The 25,171-nt window shown below is 38.8% G+C and overlaps 1 long non-coding RNA gene across 1 annotated transcript in view; it reads left to right on the forward strand.

Moving 5' to 3' along the window:
• LOC127015195 (uncharacterized) overlaps positions 1 to 19,346 on the forward strand; it is a 134,182-nt gene extending 114,836 nt beyond the window's left edge. The window contains exons 3-4 of the long non-coding RNA XR_007766296.1: positions 16,247 to 16,384; positions 19,313 to 19,346. This is a non-coding gene — a long non-coding RNA (uncharacterized LOC127015195). The remainder of the gene's footprint in view (positions 1 to 16,246; positions 16,385 to 19,312) is intronic.
• The last annotated feature ends 5,825 nt before the right edge of the window (positions 19,347 to 25,171 follow it).

Raw genomic sequence — 25,171 nt, forward strand, 5'->3', positions numbered from 1 at the left:
AGGCATAGAAAGCATTGAGCACCTCAGCCTTATCTGTATCTGCTGTTGCTAAAAGTCATCCACCCCATTCAGCGGTGGTCCCACTTCCTTTTTTCCTTTTGCTACTGATGTGATTCTAGAAGCTTTTGTAGTTCTTAACATGCTGTGCCAGTTCTGACTCTAGCTGAGCTTTGGCTTTGCTAAAACCATCCTTATGTGCCTAAGCAATGTTTCTACGTTCATCTTTTGCAGCCTATCCTTGCTTCTACCTCCTGTGTATGACTTTTTGTGCTGGAACTCCATCAGGATTTCCCAGTTTAGCCATGCTGGTCTACTGATATGTCTATTGGCTTCCCTGAGCACAGGGATGGAGATTTCTTGTGCTGAGAAGAGCTTGTCCCTGAAGACAGCCTTAATCTTTCAGAGCTGTTGCCCACAGGATGCCACCTACCTGTTCCCTACATCAGACAACATCTGCTTTCCTGAAGTTCAGGGTCTATACTCTGCTACTTGCCTTCCTCGTGTTCCTTGGGGTCTTGAATTCTGCTATAGACTAGCATATGCCAAAAGTTTTTCTTTTGCATGTGGGCCAAAATGGTTAAAGTTCAATTAAAACATTTTGAATGTCTGTTGCAAATGTCAAGTTTTCAGTATGCAGTTCTTCCTATGCATCACGGAAAACAGTGACTGAGGAAAAGAAATTTCAAGAATCTATCCCAAAAGAAACATAGAAAATAGTGGTGTCAGTCAACCAGCTGTAACTATAAAAAGATTTCCAGTCTTGGGGACCAAAATCTCAAGACAACAGGTTACAAGATTTCAGGTTCAGGATTCAAGTTTAGAAGATTTCATCATCATCGGGTCTGTACGAGAACCCTAGCCCTGATATGGTCATGAAACCAAACCCCAAACCGCTGACTAAACCTAATTTAGATCTGGATCTAAACACCCACTTCCTTTTCCTCATTTCCAATCAAAACAGGTTTCAGTTTTGGTTGGTTTGAGTTCTTGGTGAAATCTCTTGTTGGTTATTGTTAACTTTTTCTCCCATCGCTATCTGTGATCTCAAAAAAAACCAACCCCAAAACCAAAAATCAAACCCCAAAACAATCCCCCCTCCTCTTCACAGGCCACATGTTTCTATTAACCAAAACCACTGTCAACAAATGAAAGTATGGCAAAACAGTGGTGGTTTCCTACCCCTTGTTTTTATACTTATTAATTATATTTGGTTTTGGTCCTAAAATGAGATGTAAATATTTCATAAATCAGGTGAATTTGTTGTTTTTATAATTACATTTTATGGGATAAATGACAGAGTGTATTTAAGTAGGCATACATTCTACCCAAATATTTTATGTGGTTGTGTTAGCAGTCTGTTACAGATGTGTTTACTAAATCTGGCACACAGATAAGGATTAAAAAGTCATTGCTCCCTCCAAGTATTGTGACTTAAAAAGCAAATCTTGGAACAACTAATGCACATATCAAACTTAAGGCTCAGTTTTGGGCATAAATCCTAATGACTTAGTTTAAATGAGTAGAAGAACTTGACACTCAATACAGAATTAGATTTATCAATCTTGTTCAGATTTGTTTCTCCTTTGATAGTACACCCTTATGAAAATCTCTGATGCTTTTATGATATATTGATAAAATGAATCAAAAGTTTTTCTTTTCTTTCTGAGCCTTAGCCAAAATTAGGCTACTAAAAGGAGGTGCAAAAAAAGTAAGCTAGCTCCAACTGGGAATCTGTCTCTGATCTTACTGCTGCCAAACACCTTTGTTTTCAGACATTTCTACAGATTATGTCAATTTATAAGACACGTATGTACTTAGACCACTATATGAAAATGGTGCTTCCTGTGTCAAAAGCCTGACTGATCATGGTCTTACCTGATGCCTAGTCTCAAATGAGCACCTGTAATTAACTTCTTCAGCAGTAAGGATCTAATTTCAGAGATCAACCTATGCTATAGTGTTCATCTACAACAATTCTTCAGATTGACCAGCTTGTCACCTGAATCATACAGGATGAAAAATAAAAGGAGAAATACTCTACCTTTAGAGCCAAGATAATTGTTAAGTACATGTGCTTTTTCTTCCTTTTGTTTATGTGTTCATACAAATGAATTGAATAATTGGCAACTGAATAATTCTGTTTTCTTTTAGCTTAGTATGGCTTGTGTGAAGAGTGTTTATAGGTTAAATACATGATTCCAAAGGCTTTTTATTCCTTTATTGTGGTGATCCCCTCAGAAACAGTAAAATGGATGCTCTAGAGGTAATCAGCCCCCAAGACTGACATCTCTGGATTATCCAAAAAGTTAGAAGATGTGCTTCTATTTGTTCGAACAAATTTGTTTCAGAGTTAGTATTACATTGGTGAGGAACAAAAGCCTATACTGAACTGAAGATTGGTAGGTAAGATATATAATGTAACACACCAGAGGAAAACATGTGGAAACCCAGACTGTCAATGCAGGTTTAAAGGGATTAAGTAGATCTAGACCTTGTCTCTTCCCTTCCCAAAACAGGTGCAGGAAGCTGGCAAGATATGGACAAAGTCTTCTCTTATTCACTAGAGTGAAGGAGGGACTTTGGCCTAGGACAACAGTAAAGTATTAGTCTATAGTGTGGGGACAAGAAATAATGATGGGAGGTGCAGGGGGGGATCTGAAAGGCCTGGTGGTTCTTAGTGGGGTGCAGCTTAAACACCATCCTTTACTCCCTAACAGCACAATCTAACCTTCATGCAACAGTGTCAGTATGAAATTTAAAATTTTCTTTATTCAGGACAAAGGAAGCAACTGTTCTTTTGGGGTCTGTTCTGATTTGCATTTTGAGTGAGCCATCCTTTAGCTTGGTGGAATTTGGTGAGCAAAAACAGAGCACATACAAGATTGCAAGTATCTGCTGCTCAGATGGAGGCACTGAACACAGGAAGCCCACAATTTGTTTTACATGACAAATTCATCAGAACTATAAAGCATTTTTTAAAAATTATGATTTTTAGAGAGTCAGACAGTGTTTACATACACAATACTAGTCTGTATGCAGACAGAGGCTGGCATTATGCCAAATGCCGACAAATTCAGAACCTCATCCTCAGCTGGTACGTATCACTGTAGCTTCATTGACTTCAATGAACTGGCGCCAGTTTACATTAACTGAGGAGCTGTTGCATTATGTGGAACGATTTCTTTTTTCTCCTTCCTTTTCTTTCATTTTTTTTGATGAAAAACATGGAAACGTCACTCTTGTTAGCTCAGAGGAGTCCTTATTTGGGAGATTTACCTCTTCTCTTTTGATGGTATTCGTTCTTTTCTCTTTAGATTATTCCCGTTTCTATCCAATTTATGATATATTCATACTAGTTTTCTAAAAGTAGCATGTTAGGGGTGCCTTATGCTTCTTGACCTAGCCCTGATGGACTCGCATAGAATTTTGTAGGTTAAAATCTCAGAGCTGTAGGGCAATAATTCCTTACCCTGTGATTAAAATATGCATTATACAATTGAAGAGGTATCCCTCTCACATTTCTGTGCTACATAAGCATATCCCACAAAAAAGCAATTGGATGAGTATTTTTGGTTATTTCCCAGGGGCTCATGGAAGCAGTGGCTGAAGGGAGACTGCTGATCAAAACCACTCAAAAAAGATTCTTCTCCTAAATATAAATTCTCTCAAGGCTATATATAATAAAATGAAAGCTGCCTCAGGCTATCATGCTGTTAGCTAAAATGGGTGACAAGGTCTGAAATCAGCTTTGTCACACAGTACTTTGGCCCAGACAAGCCCATTTATACTTATACCTTCCAGACCTGTCCTTTCATTTAGGAACTGGTTCAACCTGGGAAAATATTTCCTTTACATAAACATTTGTTCATAGGTCCATTCAATGTCCAGTGGGTCTCACAAAAGTGAGAACCTTTTCCTTCCTGAGTTGATGGAAGTGTTCTGATCTAGAAAACTGTGTGTAATTGCTTAAGGGACATTTCATATTGTTTATGAATTTCTTTTTAAAAACTTCTTGGGACTCTAAGGATCCCTTTTCAAAAGTTTTTCTTCCTTAATTGTTATGTTGTTGTCTCTTGTCCTTGAGAAGAGGGATACTTAGGATACCTTCTCTGCTATATGTAAAAATTCTGCTTTATCTTCATCTTTGCCATAATTGTTTTGGACATTTTCCAATTCTAAATGAACTTGTAGTAAGCAATGAGTGTTTGAAGATGGACTTCATGTCTAATGTTGAATGAGTGTCTGAATTTTTCTTCCTAATCTTTTGTTACTCTCTTACCTACCCTGTATTTTCTCATGCAGTCATCTTGAGTCACATAGCCACAGTCTGGCCAGATGTTCGGAAGAGCTCTGCTTCCATTTTGGCATTTTAATAAGTAGCCAGGTTTTGTAAAGTGCCCACTGTGTGTCTGAAATGAGAATTTCTGGGCAATGTAAATTCTTGAAAATTAATGTTACATGCCTAAATTGGAGGGGAATTCTTTTGAAAAACAGGCCTATATTAGGAGTTTCTGAATTACTGAAAATCCATGTCACATAATTTTCACTACTATAACTTGTTAACTTAGGGTATCAGTGGCCTTCTCCCAAGTGTCATGTTTTCCTTAAAACTAAAGACATGGAAAGAAATTCCTAGATATAGGGAGGCATGGAAAAAAAGTAACTGTTGACAACACAACAATTCATTCATTTCCTAACATCACAGGTCATGTACTGTATTTTAACTTAAACAATAAGGCCATTGTTCATACGGGAAAACAAGCACAGTTTATGTAAAGGTTAAAAGACTGAAAAGGTTAAAGGCTGGTTTGGTTTTGGCAAGCTGTGATTTGCTTCTCTCAGGTGAAATGTGCAGGTTTCATGGTCTGGCAATTTGCTGGGCTCTTTGCTGGAGTGCCTACAGAAGAGATGAGAGGCAGCTGATTTACTGTGACTCGTTTCTTCATGATGGCCAATCTCGCCTTATTGTTTCCTTGTGCTATATCGAGCTCTGCTGTTTTCATTTATGTTGTAAACTTTGCAGGGAAGGGACTGCCTCCTTCCTGTATGTTTATATGCTATCATATTCCATGCAAGCCAGATATCATCCAAAAGCCTTCTTTTCCTTCATAACGTTTTAATAGATACAAAGAGGTTTTTCAGTGTTATAAAGGGGATGCAAGGATCAAAATCCTTGGAATTTCAGTGGAACTGGCTGCTTAACTGCCCTTCAGAATCTCTCTTCTCTGTTCTTTCAGCTGCCAGACAGCTTGGGGTGGGAGTTTTTATTAAGTCACTCTCTAAAGCCTGTTTCTTTAAGGGACTTTGGATCAGAGCTTTTAGTTCTCCAGCCACTTGGATTTATCAGCGTCTGAGAGGAATTGTGAGGATCACTCCACAACAGAAATTACTTGTGTCACTACTGATAAAGTGGTATTAGAATTTGCAGCAGTTCTCCCCGATCAGCTCTATTTGTTAAGTTCAACTGTTTTTCTCTCTAGAATATGCTGCAAATGATGTTTTTATAGCCAGCCTAAAAAACCCTTGTTCACTAAATACTCGTTTTGTTCTATATTGAAATTCCAGGTAGAATTTGGTACTCTTAATTAGAAGTGAGGTATAAAAGTATTATTTAGTCAGAGGTGTGGTAGGAGAGGAACTTAAATGCAGTAATGTTGATATTTATGCTAGAAAGCACAATTTAATCTTTTAAATTGTATATATATTTAAGAAATGTAGAGAAGACTATAAGCTACTGATTTTAAACTTTAGTGCTGATGTTGTTTATACAATTGTGTAAATGCTACAATTCTGTCATTAAGTTTGCAAAAACAAGTGCTTAAATTCTGGCACCATCAAGCAGATTTTTCTAAGACATTTAAGAGTCTAATTGTGCAGATACATGGTTTTCAGTAGTTGATTGTACAGCCTGGGTATTAGTGGCTCTGCCTTTTTGCTCCACTGCGAACTGAGAGTTCTCAGCGTTTCTGAAAGTCAGTCTGCACTACTTTAGGTACTCAAATAGGTATGCAAAAACTTGGGTGGCTTTCCAGACTTGGCTTAGCATCTGGATGTATCCAGGGTGCTATATACTTGTACACAACACGTTATAAAAATAAGAAAATGCACTGTTTAATATAACCTGTTTTAGACTTGCATTCTTTCTCCTATCACACAGAGTAGTAGTGCAATGATTTCTTTCTCTTCTAGCTATATTTCCCAGATAACACTGTTATGTCCCACAACAGGTAAAAGCAGATAGCCAGGGCTGTGGAGGCTGGTCTCTCTGCGAGAGTATGATGTGAAATTTCAGTTTAATCCCACTGTAGTCTTCTGTTTACACAGCCATACTGTCCTGGGACAGGGAGTCGCACGGATTGCAAGCATTCTTGCTACGAGGAATCTGGGTCTGACAGGAATAGCCGATTCCCAAAGCTCAGCTCTGTTTAGAAAACTGGCTCTATTATCCAAGATTATGGCAGAGAGCAAACACTCCTCCAGTTTACCTACTTTACCATCAAAAGAAGCTTTCTTTTAGGAGTTTGAGTTACCAAACAGAGCATGTTTTCCCAGGAATAAGCGTTTGCTTCAAAGATGATGGGCAGGATTGCACTAACAGTGCAATGCCGTTTAAGTTGGTTTTACTCGAAATAACCACAGAGCAGGAGGCAGTGCAGCGTGTGGCACAGAGACGTCTCACCAGACCGCATGAGCTCGCTTGCACAGGGAAGTAAGCTGGCTGTATACGTTTACAGCTGCATCCTGGCTAATAATTCCTGCTGAGAGGGGTTTTCGACGTGTGGACTTCCAGTATTGGTTTGGCGCTGGGCTGCATCTCCACTGCACAGTGTAGGCCAAACCCACATATAAAGGTGCCCTCAGAGCCATTTGCTAGCACAGTGCTTCAGGGGACATGATACCACACAAGTAACCGGAAAACTGTTGACTTTAAAAAATATCTTTTATTGTAAAACATCCTCTTTCAAACAAAAAGCTTCTGTTATTTACATAGTCGAGCACACTGTGTTTCGTGTATGAGGGGAGACTGCTGTATATCAACACACTCCACATTTGAAGTATTGCCCTTCAGCCATATTTCTGCTGGGGAGTGATTACTTTGTTAGAATCATATTCAATGAAAATATGGTTCCTCTTAGCAGATGCTCAACCCCTACATAGCAATTACTGTCTAATGTTTATTTTGCAGTGGTTACCGAGAGCTGTTGAGTCACTGACATCTTTGTTGAGAGTCCTGGGTTTTTTTTATAGTGCCATTTCACGAAGCCAAAATCTGATTCTCAATGTCTATTGTCTTTCATGGGCTTTTAGAAAACTCTCCTAAAAAAGGCAGTGTTAACTGATTAGGGGCCAGTTAGCATGGCCAGACAGAAACACCAGAAGGGTGTGTGAATTCTGAGCGTTGTCTTCATACGCACAGAGGTCAAGGGACTGACACAGCATATGCAGATAGCAAGCCTTAAATATACGCCAAGAGCATAAGTGTGTTTGTAGCATGATCCTTGTTAATCCTCTGTTCATTTTAAAAAATGACTAAGTGAATTAAGAACCTACATTCCATTGTTTTAATGTGACATTATGCCAAAATCCTTTGAAAAGGTGGCTTGGGATCCTAATTCATTTTGCTGTTGCTGGACATGTTAGCCACTGTGCTAAAGGAAGAATAATACTTCTAAGGTTGAGTCAAGCAATCTGGATATGATTTCCAACTGTCACAGGGACTCTGTACTGCCTTGAATAAGTCATGCAGAGATTGCTTGAGAAAAGGATGTGAACTTCTGACTGGCGCCCACATTTTCAATATTAGATTTTTGAAAATCCCCATTTATTTGTCATGTAAGCCTGAAGGTGCCTCTCTTTCCGCTGATGATTTTCCCAAGATGATTAACTAGGTATCTGGCCACGGCCAGCACTGCTTGACTCTCAGTGTTACCACCAACTTAAGTACTCATGACTCAGCTCCCCTTGCAGGCACCGGGCCCAGCTTCCCTGCTTGTTCCCTGCATGGACAGGGGCTCCCCTCAAAGGCAGGGGAGATGGCTGTTCAGATTCAGAGATTAGTTTGCTGGTGCCTCTGAGCATTTCTAATGGAAATAAATAGTAAGTAAACGACATAGTGGGTATGAGATGGTTACTCATATGGTTCTTTCTGTTTCCTACCCTAGAGACCCTAATGTGCATTCTTGTGTCAAGAACTACTGTTGATGCAGCACCACAATACCACAGATTTTTTTAAAAAAGAAGGAAACAGAATCAATTAAATGCAATTATAATTAAAGTCTACTGACTGCAAGTTTGTTCTGGCTGATTAGACAAGCTGAATGAGAAATTTCTTGATCATGAAATTTTGTATCATACCACCACATGTACAATCCTTTGTTTACACAGAAACCTCCATATTATGCTTTGTTTATTTTAAAAATCAAGTTCTATTTTTAAAATATAATGACATGCCAGTAAAACCAAAAGGAGCATTGGCATATTCATTCACTCACAGCCTCCTTTTGTTACCATCTTTCCCCCTGGCAAATGAAATAGAAAATCATGCCTTCTAATAGGTTCATTTGTAAACTCAGCGGATGTGGGCAAATGAGGGGCAAGTGAGGCAGCTGCATGATCAGGATTCCTGACTTGTGAAAGCAGCTTTTTGGCAGTGGCAACCAAGTCTTTGGTTTGTTTTGTTTTGCTTTGGCTGGTCTCTAATAAGGCCCCCAATTTCCTCCTTGTTCTGGCTGCTGCTGAACTGCTGATGAGTCTGTAAGGGCATCTCGGGGTCATCTGGCTGAGGGTTGGTGGGAGCTTGGACTCTTCATACAGCCCAAAAGGACTGATTTCATTATTTTTTACCTGGTTCCCTTGAACAGTTCCAGGCATGATAATCTGTCAGATGCTATTTTCCAATAACTCTTAGACACTTTTGGAGACTTGCAAATGAAATCTACCGCTAGATTTCCCCACTGTGGTTTCATCCATTCTTCTGTATTCCGGTCAAGATGTGGTGTCTTTCTCAAACGGACACTTGGCTGAGCTGGGAGCTGTGGGATTGATGTTTGAGTCACTGGGTGAAACTGTATCACAGTGCTGTTCCACAGTGATATGATTTAGGTTCCTTTGGTGCCAAGTATGAGAGGGCTTGGTGATGTTATTTTTAGGAATTGCTGGAGACTTGACGCTAAGAAGTCTAAGCTCAGCACTCCAGAAAACCTTGAGCAGGACCCTCTCAAGGACTAGCAGTGCAAGCCTGGATCAGCCTGTGCTTTAGCATGCCTTAATAAGGATTACCTTGTAAAAGCTAATGCTCAACAAATCTGTATTTGTGCATTGTTGGTTGCCTTTTTAAAAAAAAAAAAAAAGAAAAAAAAGAAAAAAAAGAAAGAAAGAAGTCAGAGTGACTCTGTTAGACTAAAGCGATTGTGTGCTTGCCCAGCTCCAGGTAGTGTGGGCATTTGCCTTGTGAAACAACCACACGTTTCAGAGGCTGGCACAATATGATTGCTGTATTCAGCAGCCCAGGCTTCTTGGAGTCGCAAAGGACCATCCATTGAAAAGTAAAAAGAGATCATGAGAAAGTTTGTGGGTGTTTACAGGAATTTGCAAATTTCCCATTCATTTTCTATGAGAGACTCACAAGGGCTGGCATTTCCTGACCAAAAAAAGGAGGGGAGTGCTGGGGGTGGGGGGAAAGCACTTGTCTACATCATATTGCTAATCATGTATTCAAAGTTGCAGGAGGTATAGAAGGAAACCAAATAGGTCCATACGGATAACGGGACAGATAATCATAAGTCTGCGTATAAGCCAGACTGAGAACTGTGAGATCTCGTGGCATGCAGATGGATTGTATTGCTGTGGGCGACAGCTCCAACTCGGACTTTTCAGAAATTAGGTGGTCTGTGGTGTTGGCTCCTTCTGCACATTACTAGTCTTGGATGTCGAGATTACATTCACAGTTCCCAAGTTCAAACCTCAGCATACTACACACCCACAGATTCCCACAGTTTTGTCCTACAAAATGTCTCCTCTAACAGAAATCTCCCAGTCCTTGCGTGCTTTCTTTTTTCAGGGTTGCAATGAACAGCTTTGATCCGAACAGAAGACTGAATGTAGCATGTTTTCCCACCTATGACCGGGTCTGTCATGTGCTAAACCTGAAGTAAACAAGTATTACTAGATCCCACCCCCTTCACTTTTAGTTGCAGCAGGACATTTACTGCAAATGCGCCTCTGAATTTCACGGCAAATGTTTCAGCTCTTTTTGCCTGCTTGCCTCGGTCGTTTTTGTGAAAATGGGTGTGGGAGGTTTTGCTCACGTTGCTGCTGGAAGAGTATCTTCACATGAATAACTCAATTAGTACAAGCAAAAAAAATTCAATAACACCTATTCTCTCTTCTTTACTCGCTCTTTACTGCTTGTTTTGGTCTACTTTTCCTGATTAAAAAGGGGCGTGTATTTAGTGATCAGTCACAAGCTACAAATAATGAATAATGTGTAATTTGGGAACCATCAATTAATGATTATAGCTCATCAAGGCTCCTTTGTCGTAGGTGAAATACAGATGTAGTAGGAAGACCACATTGCTCTAAAGAGCTTAGTAAACGAAGTAGAAAAAGGATGGTGTGGGAAGGGAAACAAAGTCACAGAGTAGTGACCAGTGCTACAGAAGAATTGGCAGTAAACGTCTAAGTCTTGTTTGGGAAACTCTGCTTCTGTGTCTTTTCATGTGACTTCTTTGCTCATGTGTTTAGTAGAGTGGATCTTGTTCTTTGTGAAACATAACCTTCTGTTCAGTTTAAGTACAGATATAGTCCCGCTGGGGCTAAAGAGACTTCTCACGTGCCCACAGTTAGGAACCATATGTATGTGCTTTCTTGGACTGGGGTTTGTAATACATATTACAGCAGTAATTAGACTTGCTCAAAATCCAAATCAGGAAAGAATACTTAGATAGTTTATCCACAGCAAATAATTCAGCAAGTCTGTCACCAGTGCACTTCTGGTCTGTATAGATATTGCACACAGTAATTCATCTCTATAGAAAGGGCCCATCAATAAAGGCCACCCATTCTTTCACAGTGAAGACCACCAATCCTTCAGTTGTCATGACTTCTCTGAGCCCATTGTTCCTTACTTCCTTTCTCATATAATAATTCCGACTTCCATGACCTTTCTGTCTGCTCCTCCAACATGGATTTTTAGAGCACCTACCACAGAAACAAAGCTGAATCCCAATGATTATCGGTCTTCATTCCTTTCACCCTAGATGGAGCTGTATTTTCCTTTCACTCCATTTCCGTTTAGACTTTCTTTTCCAATTCCTTTAAACTGTCTGTCTCGGCTGCCTGGTTTGCAAAGGCTTCTTGTGCTGTTACTGTGTTTTTCTCACACCCCTCTGAAAGCCACAAGGTCAAAACAATGCTTCTAATCTCATTTGAAATCCCTTGTGTACTTTGTTTAGTTATGTTTTTGTGCCAGTTTTCTTGACAGATTTTTTTTCTTTTAAATGGGGGTTGCAGTTTCTTCTCAGGGGTTGAAGTTCTGGCTTCATAGAAATCAATGCAAAGCTTCCGCTACCTTCAGTTAGGCCAGGATTTTGTTCAGAGTCCTGAAAGAAAAAAGATAGTTATTACTTCTTGTTCCCACATCTCTAGAGTTTTAGTAGACTCTATAGAAGTTCAAGAAATATGAAAAATGTACTAGATAAGAGTACAGGTAAGAGCAAAATTTCTTTCAGCCTGTTTCAGAAGGATGGGTTTAATTTTTTTTTTCAGATTTATTGAACCACAACAATTTTTTTCTTAGCTTTAAATAGTACATTTGTGTGTTTTCTGCCATTCTGCCATCCTTATTTACACTGAGTGTGTTCCAAACCTCTCTGAAGTTAGTGGAAACACTCCCATTGAACTCAGTGAACTTGTTTCAAAAACACATTAGTGTTTCCCTACTCCACCTGAAGTCAAAGGGAAATTAGAAAGGCTACCTGTGGCGTAAAATGCTGCTCATTGCAAGAGACAGAGAAGCTTTCCTTTATTCTGTGCTGTTTACTATCTCATTTGAGGGAATGCTTGCTTTATAAGGATGTAGCAGTGCACTGCCTGCTTGTGCTTCAGTATCTGTATGAGCCCTCAATTTTAACTTTTGCACTAATGTCAGACAATTAAATACACTTTTTTCTGCTTCTTGTAAAATAGCAGAAGGTGATAAAAGCCCAAATACATTCAAGAATTATGTTTTTTTACTGTTTTGGGCTTCAGTCTCCATTTGCTGCATTTTTAGCAATTTTTTTTGTCTAATAATTCTATATAGAATATGTAGCTTATAGTCAAATTTACATCTCCACCTGAACCGTGCGGAAGAAATTTGAGAGGTGATGCTTTGAGTGCAGGCAGAGGTGGGAAACAGCGGTGAGAACCAGCTCTGTATTTTTTCCAATATACTGTAGAATTCTTATTTTGGACACTTGGCAAAAATTGTATTGTGGAAAAATAGGCATCGTCATTGTGAGCTCTCCCTGTAAACAAGGACAAGAACAGGTGAAGAATTAAAAAAAAAAAAAAAAAAAAATTGCACAGCTATTCAGCAGGACTGTTCTTTGGTAACAGGAAACTTAGTCCTAACTAGAGCTGTGTATGAGACACCAGGCACTCAAAGCTGAATTTGTTGCACTAACTGTGCCCTAGGGGTTTGCTGACCAGTTAGGAGGATCAACAGAAGAAACAATAAAGCATTTTTATTAGCCTTGAAGTCAGACCAGTGGGAATTTTTCAGAGAAGGGCCTACCCTAGATCTTTTTCATAAACTAACTTCCTCGAAACTATTTGATAACAAGAGAAACAAAAACAATCAAAAGAAGGGTGGGGGGAGAGAAAAACCTACCATTTGTTAATTACACAGTCAGATGTTTTGGAAATGTCAAAATGTGGCAACTCCATACCATTTCTGTCAACCATTGTGTATAAGTGGTTGCAGGCATCTTGTCTCTATGTCGGGAAACTTTAAGAGCAGGATGAAGATTGTCCGCATGTGAAAACTACACTGCTATTTGGACCTGAACTGTATTTTGTCAATGACTTGCCACCTCATCATCATGATTATTGCATTCAAAAGTCTCAGACAAAACAAAGGGACCGTGCAAACGTACACTGAGAGACAGGGATTTCAACTGGAGAAATACTTTGAGTTACTAATTGCATATGATGTTCTCAGTGATAGTGCTGTATCTGCTGCTGTCAGATCAAATAGTTTTTTCTGTTTCTCTTACTGTCTAGGGACGCTGCAGCAACGGAGGTAAGGGATGACTGCCCTTAGCTTAGTTTGCTGCCCTCTGGGTCAAGCTCTGAATATTTTAATCTGACAGAAATAAAGATCAGGAATCTCAAACAGCAGTACAGTTGGCTAGTAGATAATAGTACTTCCAGAAACTAGGCCTTTTGAGTTAGGCTTTTTTTCCTCTTATGCCTTACTCTGACCTAAATCATTATTGCTGTAAAAGATAAAAGCCCAAACCCTTGATTTCAATGGGAAATAGATACATAAATACCTTCAAAGATTTGATTTAATACTGCATCTAATATGCACTGAAGTTAATAGCACACTTGGAATTGATTCTGCTGAGCATAGGCTCAGATCCTTTTATACTAATGTTGCAGCTGAAGCTTTAGGCACTGCAGAAATGTGATTCTAAACCAGGGTTCTTAAGCAAGGTCACCTGATTTTCAGTGTTGTCTTAGTTCTCTTGAATTCAATGAAGCTGGAGCTACTTTCTTTTTGAACTACGCAAGAGTTTCTCAGATGCTTAAAAGAAGCATCAGTGGGCTCAATGAAACTTTTCTTGCAACTATTGACTTGAATTTTGAGTGGGTTTTTTTGTTTTCTGTATCAGAGTCGAGAAACTTAGCTTATGGGTACCTCTGTATAATTTCTTGGCCTTTGTTTTTAGAGATGACCATGAGGATTTCAAAGCAATAAAGTTAATCTACCCGTATGTCACTACTCTCTCCAGTGTCTTTGCACACTTAAAATAGACCAAAATTTTTTCTCACTAAATAAGCTAGTCAAAAACCTGGAAATACCACAGTTGATGAACTGGTGACAGGTTGGGCCAACTTTTTTTCTTTTTTTTTTTTTTTTCCTTATGATTACCAGTCCTTGATTTTCTTATTGTCAAGGTCACCAGAAAGCTGTGGAAAACTTTATCCCAAAAATGCTGGGATTACTGACTTTTTGTGCTATTTCTTGAAGAAAAAATGTAAAAAACGTGAAGAACTTGCAGAGTCTCTGCCCTCAAGTCTCTTTACAAGAAACTATTTTTTATTATTAGATACTGGACCAAGCTGCCCTGCAATTTTTCCATTGCTATTAACTGTAAATAACTCCCAGTTTGTATTAACCCTTTTTGCTTATGACAAGCAAAACTGTTTTGTATCTGCTGGGCATAATGAGAGAAACAGATGAGCTGAGAAGTTGAGGCTGGGTCTGAAGCAGAGCTCTTTTGTGCTGGGACTGTGTTTATGAACTCCTCTGCTAACATTCTCATTCCTGACTCCCCTTAGAGAGCGGAAATATTTTTATCGGGTAGAACATTTTGGGAAATACATCCATGGTAATGCTGGATTTGATCTTGTGCCTGCTGAAGTAAATGACGACGTTCTTGTTAGCCTTTGGGAAATGGTTGTGCTCTGCAAAGATTGTCCCGAAAAGACATTACTATCTATCTGATAGGTCCAAGCTGGAAAGCTGTAGCTCTAAATTCAATTCCTAAATCTCTCTGGTTGTCCAAAGACAGTAAGACCTTAGATATGACTGGGGCATGTAGATGCTGTCTAACAAAAAATGCTAATAGGAATAAAAATATTAATACATGTTCAGTTAAGGAGGAAAGCAGCTCTTTTCGAGCAACTCTTGAGAGGGAAATTCTCTAGCCCTGTGTATTTCCTTCTGGAATGCCCATGTAATGCCAAGATCGTGTCCCAGTCTTGACTCCCAAATCCTCTGCCATGGCTTAATTACAGAGTGGGACTCTGGGAGAGAATTTTCAGATGCCTTTATGGACACTAAAGACAATGGAAATACAGAGAAAAAGTACATGCTTCAAAGTGTGTGATGCTTTGGAATCTAAAGATTCCAAGATTAAAGATGCTGAGATACCCAGTGCAAGAAATCCTGCGTACCTGTCAGGCTGCCGTTGACCTGAGCTGATCTGTATTTTAAATGCTCCACTTATGCATATGAATCTGAAGAGTGAACCTATAATGAAGATAGAAGATGCAGACTTCCCTTTACAGGGCAGGTTTTAATCTGTTTTTCTTTATACACAACAGTATACAGCATCTCTTCTATGAAACTTAGAAATTTCTTTTCACATTGATTAAGAACTCTTATCAGAGAAATACAGTATGAAGTGGATTCATTTAAAATCAATCTTGTCCACATTGATGCCGCATCTTATAGATGAGGAAAGTTTTATACCTACTCTCACTTTGCCACAAAAGAGGGAAAAAGTGGTTACTATAACCATTTAAAAATTCTTGCACTAAAAAGATTACCAGGTACTGTTGCATTTTTTTATGGGAATTATGGCACAGAGGCACTGGCCAATAAAGTTCATTAGGTGTTTAAAATATATTTGAGCTTCTTGGCCAGACAAAATTAACAGTTGGCAGGAGGTCACACAGGAACCTTTTGGCAGAGCTGAAAAGTGGTTCCAGCCTCCCTATGGTCCCTGGAGAAACATTCTGGCTTTTCACTGTCTCTTCTGGGTGTTGAACAAAGTTCTCCAATTCAGCATCCGCTGAAGCCACCAGAATCTTACCACTGGCTTGAATGAAAATCAGGTCATGTATCAAAAGGATGAATAGCTGTATTATCACAAAAGTTATCTGAACTGTACCTACTTATCCTGGCCAGAAAGGTGGTCCTTAGAGTTTTACATACAACTTTTTATTCTCATTCAGTTCGTAAGTATCCTTGATGGAATTTCTTCTGGTTTCTGTTGCAACTAAGTAACTGCCTCAGTTGCACGTTTTTTCTTTTTGCAACTAAATCTGTCAGCTTTCTGTCTCTACCATGAGGAGAGAATCAAGGCCTCTTCAGGCTGTCTCTTCTATGCCTCTGCCAGTTACTCTCCTCCCGTGGTGTCCCAACCCTCAAAAATAATCATGACATCCAAAATAACTAGTGTCTGTTGGAAGTTGTGACCAAAAAGAAATATTACTAAGTCAATATTTTTACTGTTTGATTTTTTTTTTTCAGGACTCCGCTCCATGGGCTTCAAATCACTAGCCAGGAGGCTACTATGGTTGCAGCTGTAATAGCCTGATGGATAAATCCCCTATCCCATCCTGTTCGCTTTAATGTGGGATTCTGAAAGCTGTTCACATAGCAGAAAAGGTAAATGTAAGGTTCTTTGGGTTTACATCCACTAACTTGGCTGTGCTGCTAATAAGAATGAGTCTGCAAGGTTTTGGGACCCAGTTAGACTCAGGGGTTTCTGAAATGGAAGTTTTTGTTTGATTCTGCTGAGCCTGATGCACCAGAACAGATCTAATTACAGGTTTGGGGCCCAGGTCACAAGAGAAAACAACAGATGGATGAAATTGCACATAAAGAGGGGAGAAGATAAAAGGAGCAGAACTGGGAAAGGTTTAGGCTGGTCAGAGGAGGGGAGGCTTAGTCTGGCTATCTAGTCCAGTCCCAATGTGATGTTTTGCATTTCTGTCCTCCATGGAGGCAAAGGAATAAACAGGAAAAAAAAGAAAAGCGCGGGGGCGGGGGAAGTATGCTAGATAGAAAACTACTAAGTTATATTATTGATGTGGAAACTTTGAACATGTACATAGCCCAGAACTGTACTTAAGCTGCGATAATTTTGCCTCTGATAAGCAAAGTAACTGTGTATCCAAATTGTAAGATAAGTGTCTAGAGGAAAATATTTTCTTTTCAAAATTAAGCTAGAAGACTAAGATTTAGTGCTGGAAGGCTATGGTGCTACAGTTTCTTCCTGATGAGTTTGCAAATCTTCCTCAAATTATTAATTCATCCTATTCATTTGGAAGGTAGAAGGTTTTATTGTACTACTTACCTACACATAGATATCTAGGTGAAAAAGGGAGAATAAGGAAGCAAGGGATGGAGATAGGCTCTTGTGTTGTATTTTACTTTAAGGTCATATGTTAAAAATAATCCCTTTGCATTCAACTGCAGAAACAGTGTCAGAATCCACAGGAGGCTGTTGTGTTTGAACAGGACTGCTCAATTTGTTTTTGATTAAACATAATTATTTATTGCAAGCCATGCAAGTATGGGTAATATCATCTGGTTCTGGGGGGTGTGTGGGGGGGTGCATTTTGTTTTGGTTTTGTTGTTTCTCTCTGTGTCTTGGTTTAAATTTAATCTCAATCACCCAATTTTTTTGACAAGCAAAAAGGGATGTATTTGGGATACATCTTAAAAAGCATTATTTATCCTGACCAAAAGAACAGTAAAAAGAGCAATCTTGAAAGATTTCTATAATGGAAATGAAACAATCAACACAGAAATATGAGGAAGAAATTACACCCATTAAATACATCTAGACTGATGAATGATATGATGGCTGCCTATTCAAGTTGGAAATTTTACACATGATTGAAGCTTTATTTAGTCTAATGAAATGTGCTTCCTGAATGCTGCATCTGAGTGACGGCGTGACCTAGAGCACAAAAGAAAGTATTATGTGATTAGACTGAGATCATTCTCATTTAAAGTCATTGTGATATAATTTTAAGTTTTTAATTAGCAGCATATACTTTTGTGTCCATTGCCTCTTTTATTGTTGAATACCTTTTCAGGTCTTGTCCTTCCACAGGCTTGTTTGAAACTCAGCACGGATTAACAGCAAAGGGGTTTTTGGAGTGCATTGATTTTTTTTTTTTTTTTTTTTTTTAACTCCCCCCCCCCGTCGTGAATGCAGGGGGAGTAAGCTGATCTTTCAGAATAGGCTCATCTTCTGCTGAATTCTTCATGTGGTCCATAGTACATTCTTCAAATTTTCTTTAGCTCAGAATGCAACTTAAATCACTTGTTTGGCCTATGAAAATATCAATAGTTGCATCCTTTAAATCAGTGAAATTAGAGTTACTGGTGAAGCCACTGATTCTAGATGTACTCCTTTCACCTCCTTATCTATGGCAGCTGGGATTTCATGAGACCTGTGGCATTATACTGCTTTACACCAGCTAGGAATTTGTACCTAGATCTTCTACACCACACATTTATTACTTCACTTCACCTTTATTAGCTGGGTCTTTACTTTGAAGCTGTTTTGTGTACCAAGCTGGAAGGCAACTAGCTACACAGAAAACACCAGTGTTTTGATTAAAAGCTATTAAATCACTTTTGACTTGTGCAAAACTTAACATGGTTCATAATACAATTTTATGAGCTATTGAGATTTCTGGCACCATAAAATGATTTTGTTAATGGGTTTCAGCAGTTGTTACTTAAAGTGATGTTAAAAAGTAATGAAGGGGGAAGTAAATGCAAGGAGTGAGCTTGCTTCTCAAGTCCACAGTTCTTTCCTTTCCTAGCTGGAGAGCATTAGTAGGGGGTAAGCAAGCATTAAACAGATTCAATGTGCTCTCTTTGTATGAAAGAGCTTGCTGCAGAACCTATATTTTTAGATGAATATGAACTTGCTGACCACAATCCTGAGTTTTAGCTTGTTAGTTAGGTTGACTGATGAACACTCAGGACCAGACAGATAAGCCAGACACTTAATCTATCTACTGTATGTGTTCAGTCAGACTAAAGCTTTATCAATCATTTCAAACTGCATTTCAAGAGCTATTGTATAGTTTCCTATTACCATAAATCACTGAATTTGGAGCCTGTAGCAATTTAAACACCTCCTTCATGAGGCAACTGAAGGTTTCCATGTACCTGTAAGTACCTTATTTTGTGCCCATATGAAAGATTCATATCTCATAATTCCTTAGCACTTTTTTTTTTATTGCAGCCCTTTGTTAAAATTTGGGAGACCAAAGAAGAAAGCCAGGAACAGCCTCTCAATAAGAGTTTTAAAAATATCTCAGTTTGAAATTTAGGATAACTTTCTCAGATCACTTTTTGACTCACTGCATGGATATCTTCTTGATCAGCCTTTTATTTCTTAATGCAGTGAAAAATATAAAGCTAAAAAAAGGATATTAAAAATGCATATGTGAATTGCAGAATAAAATCCAATGCTGAGGGAGGCAAAAGAAATGCTCTGTTCTTAAAGGAGACTTCCCCATTTTTTGTCTGTTTTAATACTTTTTTCATCTGTTTTTACACATCTAGTTGTCCAAGCTAATCATACGTATGTTTCGCAAAGGTCAAGCAGCATATTTACAGGTAAGGAGGGCCAATTCACCCGATCATTTGAGATACTATATACATATTTTAGGCTTCATATGTGCTCAGACCTCGTTTTTTTTTTTTTGCCAGAGCTCTATGGTTATAAGAACTACATCACACTGAAGGTTCACTTAGTCCTGTAACCTGTTTCTGCTAATAACCAAATGTTGCAGTGGAAGGTCTCAAGGTTCGTAGTAGCAAAATGTGGGACAATCTGTTCCTCACTGTTAGATCCCCTCAGAGATTTGCTGCAGTTACTGTCTGGCTTAAGCTTCAAGACATGAGGTTTACTAACCATTCCAAAACTCACGTTAGCATTCCGGATTATGACAAGCTCAGATATTCCCAAAACCAAGAGAGATCTGTGACTCCTTTTGGAGCTTTGCTAAGATGGTCACCTACCTATGCAGACAGCTTTCCAACCTTTGGCTCCCTGGAATAAATTAAACATCATGGCTTAATTTTTAGAAGCCTCCGTATTTATATCATCAGAATTTTGCCTTCATTATTTTTAGCCATTGTTGTACCTTTTTTTTCTTCTTTGGTGGCCATAGAAAGTATACATTGGTGTGCACAGATCGCCTTTGGTCTCAGAAATGACTCTGCTAAATGGCTGCACAGAACAGATTGCTGATAAAACACAAGGAAGAGGTTGTATGTGAGAAGCTGGTGTGGCATGTTTGAAGGCATGCAGCAATTGCATAAGTTGCAGCTTATCAGTAGCAAGTTCTTTTGTTAGTTTCCCTTCAAATTATATTTTGTGGTTTATTAAACATTATTTTCTAATAATTGGTGAAATCTGGGTACAGCCTCTATAGTAAATGGCTGGCCTAGATTTGGACCAGCCTTTGTGCATTATAAACCTGTCAACAAATACTATTTTTAGGCTAGCACTGAAGAACAGTTGAGAAGAAGGCACGATAATGTCTATGGGACAAATTACACATCACAAATTAATTATATGTAATGCTTGGCACAACAAACATGAATTTTGGGCATGACCATAATACATGTTTTTACTGCCAACAATTATCATCTGCTTAAGTCACGTCTTGGATGAAGAATGGTTCTTGTGATGTTATGGTAAATGCACAGAATATGAATTAAGCGGACACCTATGGTTTTAAGCTATATACACGGAGATTAAGTACTTGACTGTGGATATACTTCAGGTGCATTCAGAGAGATTTGATTTCCCATGCTAACTGCAGTGAATGAGTGGGATTATTTCCATGGGTTTCAATGGACTTTTGGATTGAGTCCCAGTGCCTGATCTCATACTTTGCTTAGAGGAGATTTCTGAGAACATGCAGGCCTGAGCATCCAAGGGGCTAGCAATGCTGGAGTGATTGTAAAGGGCCACGGCAAAGCCCTTTATTTATAAGTTAAATAAATTCCCCAACATTTTCTGATGAACTTTAGGCAGTTGGTGGTCTGTTTCACCTACTTAAAATCACACTAAGAGGTAGGGCCACATCCTTTGATAGACAAAAGATCGTCTGGTTACAAATGTTGATCAGCTGTATAAAAGCAGAAGGTGAGACTACACTAAGATTTAAGTTTTGGATTCATGGACTGTGGGAAAACTAGTTATACAGCCTTTTAGGTTTCCTCTGCTGAAATGCGACTCTTGATCACTGTAATTTTGAATGATGCTTAGATGGTTTCTCGGACTACACAAACCACAGACTGACCCAAGCTTTGCCAAAGAATGAAGAGTCGTCTCTGTGCTTCTTCACAACATGTTTCTGAGATTTGTCAGTTCTGCTCACACTCAGGCCTGGGGAAATGAATGGAAAGTGGTTTCCAGGGATATTCCGCTGATAATTATGAAGAAACTCACAGCCACACCACATAGAAAACTCCTAATGATACTTGTACTGACAAATGAATGTTAGTGATGAGGATGTAGTTAAAAAATACAACACAGGCTTTTCTTGTTGTAGAACTTGTTTCAGGAAATCCTACATTTTAGTGGGAATCTTTCACCTTTGAAAAATGCTGCATTTTAAGAGTTTATAATGCTGTATTATCTTTTCCCAAGGTATGAATTTTGGGCCTAATTTGTGATACACTTATGTAAAGTGAAATTCAGTCTGTAAAGATACTTCTTTCCTGAGCATTTTTATTACATAGCTATGTAAATGTTCCTATGCAAATAGAGGCAATAATTACAGCTTAAGGCTATATACATTACAAGTAGGGAATTCCTTATACACTTAAATACATATTTTAGAAGCAAATCTGGATCTAATTTAAGAATCTACAGTGGAGTGACACCAGCTTACATCATCAGTATCTGGCCTTTTGAAATTCAGAGAACTCATTAAAAATAAAATTTGCGGGGGGGGGAGAATAGTGTTGTATCATATAGCAAGTGAGCACAGGAATGACTGGCAAGAGAATGGTACGCTACAGATGAACTGGATGGTGGACAGATTTGCAGTGTTGTAAAACACATGGGAAAAGTCCCTTCTGTTTTTTTTTTTTTCACCCCTTTATTAATTTACCACAACCGCAAGCCATGTGTTCCAGTTCCTGTCTGGGAAAAGAGGCTGGTTAGGCCATGTTATGACTTAGTCGAACCAGTGATCTAAAAACAGCTGGAAAACCCCAAGAAATTCTGAATTGCTCATAAAAGAGCCAAGGAACATTGTTTGTAAACTGCTCAGCATAGAGACAAGTCCATTCTGGTCATATTGTTGTGCTCCCTGTTATGTATTAACAGCTGTAATGAAGGACATCAGCAGTTGAAGATCAAATGGACAAAATATTTTCAATGAAAGCTGATGCCTTAAAATGATTGGTCATAGTCCACCCAAAAGTTTATGTTCAATGTTAGCACAGCAGTGACTTCTGTGAAATACCCCAACAACCACTCTTGTCAAATTATGCAGGATATGTGCTTCATATAGATAATGTTGAAGCTTGCACTTTCTACCAAAGCAGCTGTGGCCCTGTTGAGTTGAGTCAGGTTTCACAGCATTTTTACTGACAGTCTTTGCTCATTGTCTTATGTGTTCCCTTTTCTTGGAATAGCACAGTTCTTTTGGGATGGCTCTTGAAAGAGATACCCATCTGAGTGGACGATAAAAATTCTTAAGACAACAACATTGGTCACAGCTACCTTGTGGCAAGGCTGCAGGCAGTGGGTAACACATAGCCATCCTGCCCCAGGAGCAATCCAGAAAACAGGTGAACTCCTGCTTCAGCTCCTCCTTTCCCTTCTCGCTTTCAAGGGGAGCGAAGAGAAGCATGTATGTGACACAGATAAGTTCCTCTTCTACATTAAGGATGTATGACAGACTTGAAGTTCCCTCTGGTCCTCCCTCTTCTCCAGCCACTCCTAGAAGATCAAGCCTCTTGCCTGCCCTCAGCTAAGACCTTTGATGCAGTGTCCTAGATAGAGATGGAGGCATTTTTATTGTCTGTATCCACCTCGTTGCCAGCAGACATGAGGAGTAACAATTTTCCATGCAACAAGGAAAATGGAGAAATGAAAATTTAGAAAGAGAAGGGTTGATAATTGTTCAAGGGAAGTTTCCCATTTTAGGTGTCTGTTTTGAAAAGGGAGTAGCTGAGCTGCAGTAGGTGGCATGGAGGAAAAAGCATCGTGTAAACTTTTTTTGCTTTGGTTCAAGCTTTGCTGTGGATCTCTTCTGCTTTCCTGCACTGCTTAATATCATACCACTTTTGCTGATGCACAACTTAGTGGTTAGTAATAGAGAAGTGACTAAAAATAAGCATTATCGAGTAGGTTGTTTTTTAGATGGCTCACCTGTGATTAAGACATGAGTAAAGTGTAAGTTATCATCTGAGCACCAGTATTGTACCATGTGTAGGTACTAGAGTTTTGTCCTGTTTGTGTTCGGTGTTGTATGTGTAGCCCGGACACAGCACAGGTCAGTGTATGTAGAATTTCCTGTCAGTCAGAGGTTCCCTTCTAATTCTTTTAGTCCCTCAGTTGTTTGCTTTATGAGCAATTCCAGTTTCTTGCCCTTTCATGTCACAGTCCACAACAAAGTCTCTCCTCCACAGACTTTCTGGTTTGTCATTGCAATGGTCCAGCCCCAAGCAAAATGCCAAAAAGACCTTGAAAAGCACTCTTCAAACGGAAGAGAAACAGTAGATCCACTCAAACAGGACCAGGCTACAGCAAGTTAACAATATTTGATCTTTTCTTATAAATAACTCATTTGTGAGTGGCGGTAAGCTATGCTAAGCTAGAAACTGTTGACAGCAAGAGTTTCAAAAGTTTGGTGAGTAAAAGGGAAACAACCTGTGTGAATTAAGAGAGAAACTCAGAAATGACGTCAAGCCAGTAGATGAAGAACTCAAAACTACTGATAACAAAAACAAAGTTCAAATTACATTTCCATGGGTTCCAATTCTACAGTCACATGCAGTCCCAGTCTCCAGATAAAGATCTGGATCTTCGTTTGTATAGGATTGTAAAATGGTTCAGGTTGGAAAGGACCTTGGAGATCAGTTAGACTAGCCTCCTTTTTGAAGCAGGGTATGCAAATAATGTCCTCACCTGAGGACTGTTTAACCTACAAAACCAAAAAAATAGAGCAGGTGGCACACCTATGTTCCAATAGAGTCTCTGCTTTCAGGGAAGGGAAAAATAATGTGATTATTTTTCTGAGACCTGTATTTTAACCACTGGAGTGCTCTGCCACCTTTTTCTTTTTTTTTTTTTTTTTTTTTTTTTTGGTAGCTATTGTATTCCCACAGAAATCAAGTTGATTTTTGGGTGGTGAAGAAACTGTAAGTGAGCTGACCACTCTCCCTGTGGCTTTAGAAGGCTACGCACTTTGAAAGATTGAGCATGGTATGTGCAAGAATACAGTCAGGGAAACGGAAATATATCTGGGAATTAGTGTAATCTTACCTACTGCTACTGGTGAGATAGCAATGCATTTACATCCCACTGGTAAGACTTATAAGGGTTGTTGCGTGGTTTTAAACTTCTGTTGTAGCTTAAAACATCGTCTTTTTCCCTTAAGATTTTATGTTCAACTTTTGCACTTTCTTTTTTTTTGTTATTGTTTTGTTTCTGAAACCCTAGCCTTTTTATTTTTTTCTGAGTGCATATCCGTATTTTGCTACCAGTTGAGAATTTAAAAGAAATGTTTGCCTTTTGGATTTCTCTATCCCAAGCTTAATCCTTCCCAGAGACTCAAATGAGATCAAGGTCAGCTTTTGTCATCAAAGATGGAGAGGGCACATTTCTTTCCTGGGGTGCCTCAGCCACACAAGTCTTATGTGGTTTGATAAGCGTGAAAGGCTGGAGTGATTTAGTCACTTGGGTCTAAGGGAGGAACTCTTATGTTATAATCTGCCCCTTAAATTTAAAAGAGCTAAAACATTTAGAATGAAGGGGTAACTAACGTGTTGTGAAGACAGACCCATTCAACAAAGAGCGTTACTGTTTACTATTGGCACTAATATACTGTTTATCAAAGAAAACACTAAATCTCTGTTGAAATATATTTAAACTTTGAATTGCATATAGTATATATTTGTATCCATAGTGACTATATCACATACATATGCACATATATTTTGTAGTGTTATTTTTGCTCATATTCTGGAACTAGGACTAAAACACTCAAATTTTATGGCTTTGATAACACAGATGAGAGAATTTTTATTTTTTAACACAAATATGAAATTTTGTTAAGTCATTTCCTTGAGGAGAAAATTTTGATTTTCGTTTTGGAAGTGTCAAACAGTGTAAATGCCAAAACAGAAGAGGGTTATTGTACTGTGTACAATACTCTCGACTTAGGTGACTGG

The sequence above is a fragment of the Gymnogyps californianus genome, chromosome 3, assembly GCF_018139145.2.
Source record: "Gymnogyps californianus isolate 813 chromosome 3, ASM1813914v2, whole genome shotgun sequence".
Classification (NCBI taxonomy): Eukaryota; Metazoa; Chordata; class Aves; order Accipitriformes; family Cathartidae; genus Gymnogyps; species Gymnogyps californianus.